Genomic DNA, 8,462 nt, shown 5'->3' with positions numbered 1-8,462 from the left:
TTATAGTGAGCTCTCAAAAGGCCTGGGAAATAAGGTTTTAAAATCAAGGCACTTGCAGGCCATTATGACAACTAAATTGGTAAAACATACTAAAATCCCAGCATAATAAGTGCTCCTTAGAGAATAGTGACAAATTGTATTAATAGTGTATTTCCCAAAAAGTGAAAAACTGAAAGACTCGGTGGAGGCTGAAATGACTCCTGGCCAATGACATTAATGCACATGGACGCAGCATCTGTGCACGCTGCTATAAATTGTCAGGCTGGAGGGGATGCTCGGTCCTAAAGTGAGGGTCACCTGATGGCCACTCGCTGAAATTCTGAACACGGGGCAGAAGTGCCGAATTGTCACCCAGGGCTCTCCTCACAGCATCAGGAACATGACAGCAGACCCTCTCCTGTCTGCAAGAAGGCAGGCGCCACTTGACAACAGTGGTCAGTGAGACTGGCGGAGGGTGGGGGCGGGGATGGGAGAAGGGCGGGAAGAAATCCTCGCCTGGAAGCCTGGGGGCAGAATGGGAGCAGAATGAGCGCAGCCAGGCCAGCGGGGAGAGCCGAAGGGCGCGCCTGTGCGCAGGGGCGGCTGCAGCCGGATTTCCTCCGGGAAATGCAGTGGATCCGCTCAGACAGATGCTGACAGCTGAGGAGGAACAGCTCTTTGTCAACCCGCAGATGTGGGAGCTGCTAGTGTGGGCGAGCGCGTTGACAAGAAAGTACGAGAGTGCTGCAAAAGTCAAAAAAAAATAAAGTAAAATGAGCGTGATGTTTGCGTTCACGAGTGTTTCCTCCTGCACGAATATGAAGTCCTCTGTGTGTGTGTGTGTGGTCCGTCTATATAGAATCCCAAAATGTGCTTCTTTCATTTTTATCTTAGTCTTTTTCATTGAGTCACACAGTTTAAAATTCAAAAGATAGAATGAAAAGGAGTTAGGAAATTCCTCTTTTGGAAATGTTTTGGGATGGAATGCATTACACAAGATGGTCAGGCCCATGACTTAAGAATCACACTTCGGGCTTCCCTGGTGGTGCAGTGGTTGAGAATCTGCCTGCCAATGCAGGGGGCACGGGTTCGAGCCCTGGTCTGGGAAGATCCCACATGCCACTGAACAACTAGGCCCGTGAGCCACAACTACTGAGCCTGCGCGTCTGGAGCCTGTGCTCCGCAACAAGAGAGGCCACGACAGTGAGAGGCCCGCGCACCGCAATGAAGAGTGGCCCCCACTTGCCACAACTAGAGAAAGCCCTCGCACAGAAAAGAAGACCCAACACAGCCAAAAATAAAAATAAATAAATTAAAAGAAGGCTCAACATTTAAAAAAAAAAAGAATCACACTTCAACTTTTGTTTGTTTGTTTTTACCAGAAATCAACATTCCCGCGATGAATCACCAGCTACTACTAAGAAACATCGAAAGACCGGGACTCAAACAAAGGTCATTAAGTCACAGTCCTGAAGGTAGTGAACCTTGTGGAAGGTTTACAACATCCACAAGAGAGTCCCAAACTGTTTTGAGCAAGGAACACGTCCCTAGCCCAGGATTCAAATTTTCTGGGATATTCTCAACAAGTTTGAAGATTCAGGCAAAAGCTGTCATGAGACTTACAAATTTAGCCTTTGGCAAAATCTATCATGCTATTAATTCAATTAACTGTAACTGGTATTTGTATTACCCATTGAATTACTGATTTTGGGGATGACTGTTTTGATTGTTCAGATAAAAGTGAAAAAAAAATACTCTTTGGCTTTTATATACTCAGGGGAAGTAAAGTGCCAAGAAAATTCATCAGACAGTTCATGTCAAAATAGGATTTTAACCTGAATTGTTTGCTTTCCCATGGCTTACAACAGTGGAAACTGCAGCAAATACCCACTTGAATTAATCTGTGGAACTTTGCTCTCATCAATGTGTAATGTGGCAAATAGAGTGTTTCCTTTCGTGATATACTCAGTCTTTCCTCTTCTCTGTATTCAGTGAAATCTCAGCGAGGGAAAAATAATCATTCTTAAGGATCATTTGGAAATGGATTTTAACCTAAGAGCAAGAGAACCAGAAATATATAGTGTAAACATTTCTAAACACAAAATCAGATATTTATCCTAAGTGGTTTCTAGAAAGCCTACATACAAATGTATGAGTATTTAATGCCTTAAAAAAGACTCAGTTGGGGCTTCCCTGGTGGCGCAGTGGTTGGGAGTCCGCCTGCCGATGCGGGGGACATGGGTTCGTGCCCCGGTCCGGGAGGATCACACATGCCACGGTACCGGCTGGGCCCGTGAGCCATGGCCGCTGAGCCTGCGCGTCCGGAGCCTGTGCTCCGCGGCGGGAGAGGCCACAGCGGTGAGAGGCCTGCGTACTGCAAAAAAAAAAAAAAAAAAAAAGACTCAGTTACATGCACTTAAATACTGTTATTTTTAATAAATTCAATTTTCTTTCTGCTATAAATTCTTGGCAAAACTAAGGGGAATTTTGCAGAGGACATTATGTTCCTACTACATGGACTACATTATATTTTGAAATTTTTCAAAGAATAGAAGACTCTAAGTAACTTGAAAGGCTATCTTGATTTTTACAAATTTATGCTCCAGGTACTTCGGCATGATTCAGAGCTGATGTCAAATCCAGGCTCCCTGCTTTCGGTATAACATTAAAAATGTTTCTGAGCCTCTCTGAGCATCATTTTATTCATCAGTAAAATGAGATCAATTGTACCTACCTCAGTGTGAAGAGTGGGTTAAATTAGACGATAGGATTAAATGGGATACTGGGATTAAATGGAAATTAGAACAAGCCCTACTTTAGTGGAAAGAGTAAATTAGATAATGAATGTGAAGTTCTTAGCTTTTGCCTGGCTGCAGTAGCTGTTGAGAAAGAGATAAATCACCAAATGTTACTGAAGGGAACTTGGATGAGTTGCAACACGATGCAGCTGGAGGTTTCATGTCTCCTGACTTGCACTGGGACCAGCCAGGTTGCGCTTGGTTCTGCTCCAGTAACAAAGAACCCCCAAATCTCAGTGGCAGGCACCACAAAGTTCTGCTCTTCACTTCCTCCACACCCAGCACTGGACGCTGAGTCACATCCAGACACCAAAGGAAGGAGGAGGAGACAGCAAATCACACACTGGCTGCTAAGGCTTCTGCTGGAAGAGACACGTTTCACGGATAAAGCAAATCACGGCTGCTCCCGACTTGCGGGATGGGAAGAAAAGTGGCCCTACTATGTGCATGAAAGAAGAGAACTGGCAGTATTCAGTAGTGGTACCCAGGCAGGGCCGCACTCTAGTCCCTGAGGTTCTGCAGACCCGCAAGCACCGCCTGACCCAGACACGCGAACACGGATATGCTCAACCAAACTGAGCAAATCAACCAAGGATAAGGACTTCCTGAAATCTCAGAAATAGAGATAAAACACAAGAGCAAGGTAAAGGGAATTCCAATAGTGATGGTGAGAGAAAATTCCAGAAGCAGCTTCTGCAGGAGGCCTGGGAGGCATCTCTTGCAGAACGGAGCAGAGACAAGGTTCTGGCTGGGAGAGGAGTCTGGGGAGGTGGGTGAACAGGGATAGAACGGTTACCGTGTGAATATGGTGAGGGAGGACTTAGCAGCTAGAGGAGAGCTTGGGGGCTAATTCGTGATAAATACATAAAACCCTAAGCAAAATAGAAACGAATATAAAACCATTGACTGCAGAGAAAACAAGGAGCTGAGCAAAGGAGGAAAATCAGATTAAAAGTGTAATTATGGAAGGATGAGGGAGAGTGGACGATCAGGGGTCATTTCTCATTGTCCGTGGTGGGGATTCAACAGATTACTCCTAGAACTGGAAAATCAAGAAACAGCAATATCAGCGTGGCTTTTGAGCTATGTTAGAAATCCCAAGAGTGAAAAGATTTGAAAAAAGTTTCCTCTGAGAAGGAGGACATATCAGAGAGGGGGGCTGAGAATAGCTGTTGTTTCATAAGAAGCCTGGTAGAACAATTTCTTTCTTCAAACTACACTCATGTAGAACTTTTATTAAATACAATTAATGTTAAAAAGACCCCCAGAAAGGTGAGTCTGCCATTAGATTAGAATGCCTCGCTTCCAACCCCAGCTTCCTCGCTAACGAAATCCACGCTCAGTAATTCTCTGGAGCTCAGGGTCCTAGTTTTTGATGGGATGACACTTTGCGTGGCACAAGCTGAAATGTGCAGAAGAGATTGTCACTCTGTACACGTTCGTCCACCTCTTGGTTCTGTCGAGGTCTGAGTTCCCGTGTGGAAGAGCTCACACAGCGCTTAGCAGAGGACTTGGGCTCAGTGGGCAGAACACAGCTTGACATCCTGATTTCCACCCCTGCCCACCATTTTTTCAGTCAGGTGACTTGGAGATTGATTTAATATCTCTGTATCTGGTTTAAAGTGGGGAAAGTAAAAGAATGTAGCCTCCTACTGTTGGAAGGAATCTAGTAAGTACCAAATCCATAAAGCACTAGGACAAGTGCCTGGCACAGAGTAAGCCCTAGATACGTGTTAGCTGGTTTTATTCTTCTGCCCTAGAACAGTACGTTATGTCTTTTAATCATTAAAAGAACTTTCTGTTAATACATTTACTTAGGACCTTTTAGAACGTAGGTCACAGTAGGCTTGTGACCACAATAACAATTAACTGTCCTGTCAACGTCAGAATGAGTTTTCTTAGGGTATAAATACACTTAATTTCTCTGCCAGCCTCTGTGCAAAGAAGAGCATTTGCTCTGGAATCAGGCAACCCTGGCATCAAATCCCAGCTCTACTGCTGATCAGAGGGGAAATATTGGACAGATCAGGGAATTTCTTAATTTCTTCCTCATTCTGGGTCCTCATAAGTAAATAAGAATAGGATAAAACTGGCTCATAAGTTTATGGTAAGGATTAAATCTAAAATTGCATGTAAATGCTTATTGTCATGCCTGGAACACAAGGAGCTCTCAACAAATGCCAAATATTAATAGTATTATTAAATATTTCCCTACACTCAAGACCCTGAGTAAGAAATACATTTTCCCGTGAAGCTTCCTCCAAAAACCTGTATTGATTCCTTGAATGTTTACTTACTTGTTACGTTCATAGAGTTGGGTCTCCTACCGTGTGTTTATAGCCTGTGGTAATAAATGCACTGTTTCTTTATCTTAAATGTATCAGCCAGGATATAATCTTCTTAAAGAAAAGCCCCATAGCATAGGACAATGCCAAACCGATCGCAGGTGCTAAGAGTGTATCTACAGATTATTTTTTTTCTAACTGGCAAGGCTTTTTCACGTATCTATGTTGTACAATGGAAAATAACAACAATAACAACAACAATAATAATAACTAGTATTTTCCAGTGCTCGCTTTGTGCCTCACAACCCTTGTAATTCATCCTAGCAGCAACACTGGAAAGTTAGTGTGTGTACCAGTTATTTTTTCTGCCCCAAAACTTGGTCGCTTAAACCAACAATGCCCGACTTTTTTAACATACCCATGGGTGATTTGCTTAGACCTTGCACAGGTCTGGCCTGGGCTTCTGCAGGCAGCTGCAGTCAGCTCCCAGGTGACCAGGGGCTGGGCTCGGCTGGGACAGCTGGAATCTGGGCCCCTCTTCCTGGAAGGTCTTTCCTCTCTGCCACCCCCTCCCTCCACCTTGCCCCTCAGACCAGCTGACCTCATGCTCACTGTGTTCTGTTTGCTTGTTTTGTGTGTTTTGATGTCCCACTGGCTAAAGAAGGTCTGAGCAAAGCCTAGATTCAGTGTGAAGAGGAATTCATACAAAACGAGTGACACATCAGAGCTGTTCCTATAGAAATCTACCAAGGGCGGAAGCTCGTTTTTAGCGATGAGGAAACTGAGGGTTATAGGCTTGAAGTATCTTGCCCGGGTCATATACAGCTGGGGAGTGACAGCAGTAGAGTTCGAACCTGCTGTGGATCATTTCATGTCAATCTTAGTTCCAGTGAACTGGTCAAAATCAGCTGGGATTTTTTTTTTAATTGAAGTATAGTTGACTTACAGTGTTGTGTTAATTTCTGCTGTACAGCAGAGCAATTCAGTTATACATATATATACATTCTTTTTTATGTTCTTTTCCATTATGGTTTATCACAAGATATTGAATATAGTTCTCCATGCAATATTGTAGGACCTTGTTAAATTGGAATATTTTTTATTGGAATTTTTTTGGGGAGAGTCAACAAAGTGAGGAGATAAACCCACAACGTGACTGTCCGTTATGCCTCTTACACCACATCCATGAAAGACAGGATGGCAGAGGGGGTGGGTTTGCCACCCAAAATCTTTTCAATCCCTGTCTTTTATTTCCCCCGCTCGCTTTGGAGGCTGGAAAGCTAATTCCAGCCCCTCTGCAGCTGGGCATGGACATGTGGCCAAGTTCTGGACTGTGAGAGGTAAGCAGAATTTCCTGGGAGGACTATACTTCTCAAATATGTAAAAAACAAACAAAAAAGGATTCTTCAGGAGAAAGACTCTTTGGACTCTTCCCTTCTTATCTTTTTCTTTTTAGCAGCTTTATTAAAGTATAATTGATATACAAAGATCTACACATACTTAATGTGTACAATTTGATGGGTTTGGACGTGTGCAAACACTTATGAAACCGTCACCAAAATCAACATAATAGACTTATCCATCACCTCCAAAAGTTTCCTGCTGTCCCCTACCCCCCTCCCTCCCTTCTCCCCTTCCTTCCTTCCTTTCTCTCTCTTTCTCTCTTTCTCTCTCTCTTTCTTTCCTTCCTTCTCTCTTTCTCTTTCTTGCTTGTTTTCTTTCTTGTGATAAGAACACTTACCACGAGATCTACCCTCTTAACAAATTTGCAATTGTACGATACAGCATTGTTGACCATAAGCCCAGTGTTGTACAGCGGATTCTAGAACTCACTTCTCTTGCATAATTGAAACTTTATACCTGTTGAAAAACCATCTTCCCCTTAAAAAAAAAACCTGAACATGGAGCTGCCTCGAAGGGCAGCAGGCATCCTAGAACCATGAGAATAAACCCTATAGGGCAGGGAGGAGGGTCAGAAATGAGAGGAGGACACTGGATCCTTGAAGATGTTACTATGAAGCTGCTTTAGCCCCGAACGCTCCTCCTCAGTATGTATTTTTATGTGAGTTAAATATACCCTCAATGTGAAATACCTCTCTTAATTGTACTCTCTGTAACTTGCAGCTGAATGTAATCCTAAATGTATTAAGACACTGAGTCATTTCAGAAGAATGAAGTCGACGTGGCAGAAGTTTTTTAAGCAATTATCTAAATAAATCCAACAGCCTGAGCAAAACTTTTACAGCATCAACTGTCTCTCTCGTTTCACCTGTGCCACCTTTGTGTTGCTGAGGAAGAAGACAGTGGCCAAAATCACTGAGATAATTGTCATTGCTTCCCTCACCTTTGCTTCTGGGATGGAGCCAATGGCATCAGTCAGGTGGGGCTCAGGCGAATCACAGGGCCACTAGCTTGTGATGCGGCCTTTTGACTCAGATGTCATAATTTAATGACATGGTGGCAGAGCAGATTTTTTTAAAAATTGGCCAAGTTCGGATAGAACTGATAACATCACAGATAATACATTTCTGAACATTAGTGTTGATTAAACAAAATGTCCCTGATTTTTGCACTTCAATAGAAAGGTAACTGATAATTCCATGACGCACATCAAGCACGTTAAATTAATCATGGGGCCATTTTAGGTTAGAAACGCAAATGAAAAATCCTTTTGGATTATTTTTTGACATACATAGTCTTTCCGTAAAAACAATGAACAAGTGTTAACCCCTTGCGGCTTCAGTTCTCGTGGCTTGATTTTCTGATCAGGTCCAAGGTATTGCCATTAATTGAAAATCCTGCATCACATTAAATCATGTGGCCTGGAGTGGAGAGTTCAGCTCCTTTCTGTTAAGTTTATTTCACCCAGAATGAAAAAAGGAATACTGTTAGAGTAGAAAGAAATCATTTCTGGTTCAAAGGATTTTTCCTCTTTTCTACTAAAAAGAGATTAAATAATTATAAAGAAAGAGAACAGTATGAAACACCCTGGTCTAGGATCAGATAATTTAATGGGATTTTAATATTATTGATAAAATGACCTCCATTCAAAGAAAATTACAGTGAGTTTTGTAGAATTTGGAGTCCTGGGCCCCATTTTATGTTTATATGCAAGATAAAGGTCAGTGCTGAGGTAACTCTCTGAATCTGGATCATTCCAGGAGAAAATAAACAACACACTCATATCACCAAGTAGCCAGAAATTCTGTGCATAATTATCCCCATATTTCTTTGCCAATTCTGAAACCAAAGTAAAAACAAACTATTTCAAGATATAGGTACAACTTGGCTAATCATCTCTCAGACTAGTTAATCAATCAGCAAATATTACACTTTATAGTGTGAGAAATGTATTTGGCTAGTGCCTGAGGGGTGCAAATCATGATACGGCCTGTTACTG

The sequence above is a fragment of the Delphinus delphis genome, chromosome 2, assembly GCF_949987515.2.
Source record: "Delphinus delphis chromosome 2, mDelDel1.2, whole genome shotgun sequence".
NCBI lineage: Eukaryota > Metazoa > Chordata > Mammalia > Artiodactyla > Delphinidae > Delphinus > Delphinus delphis.
This window is presented reverse-complemented; position numbering follows the sequence as displayed.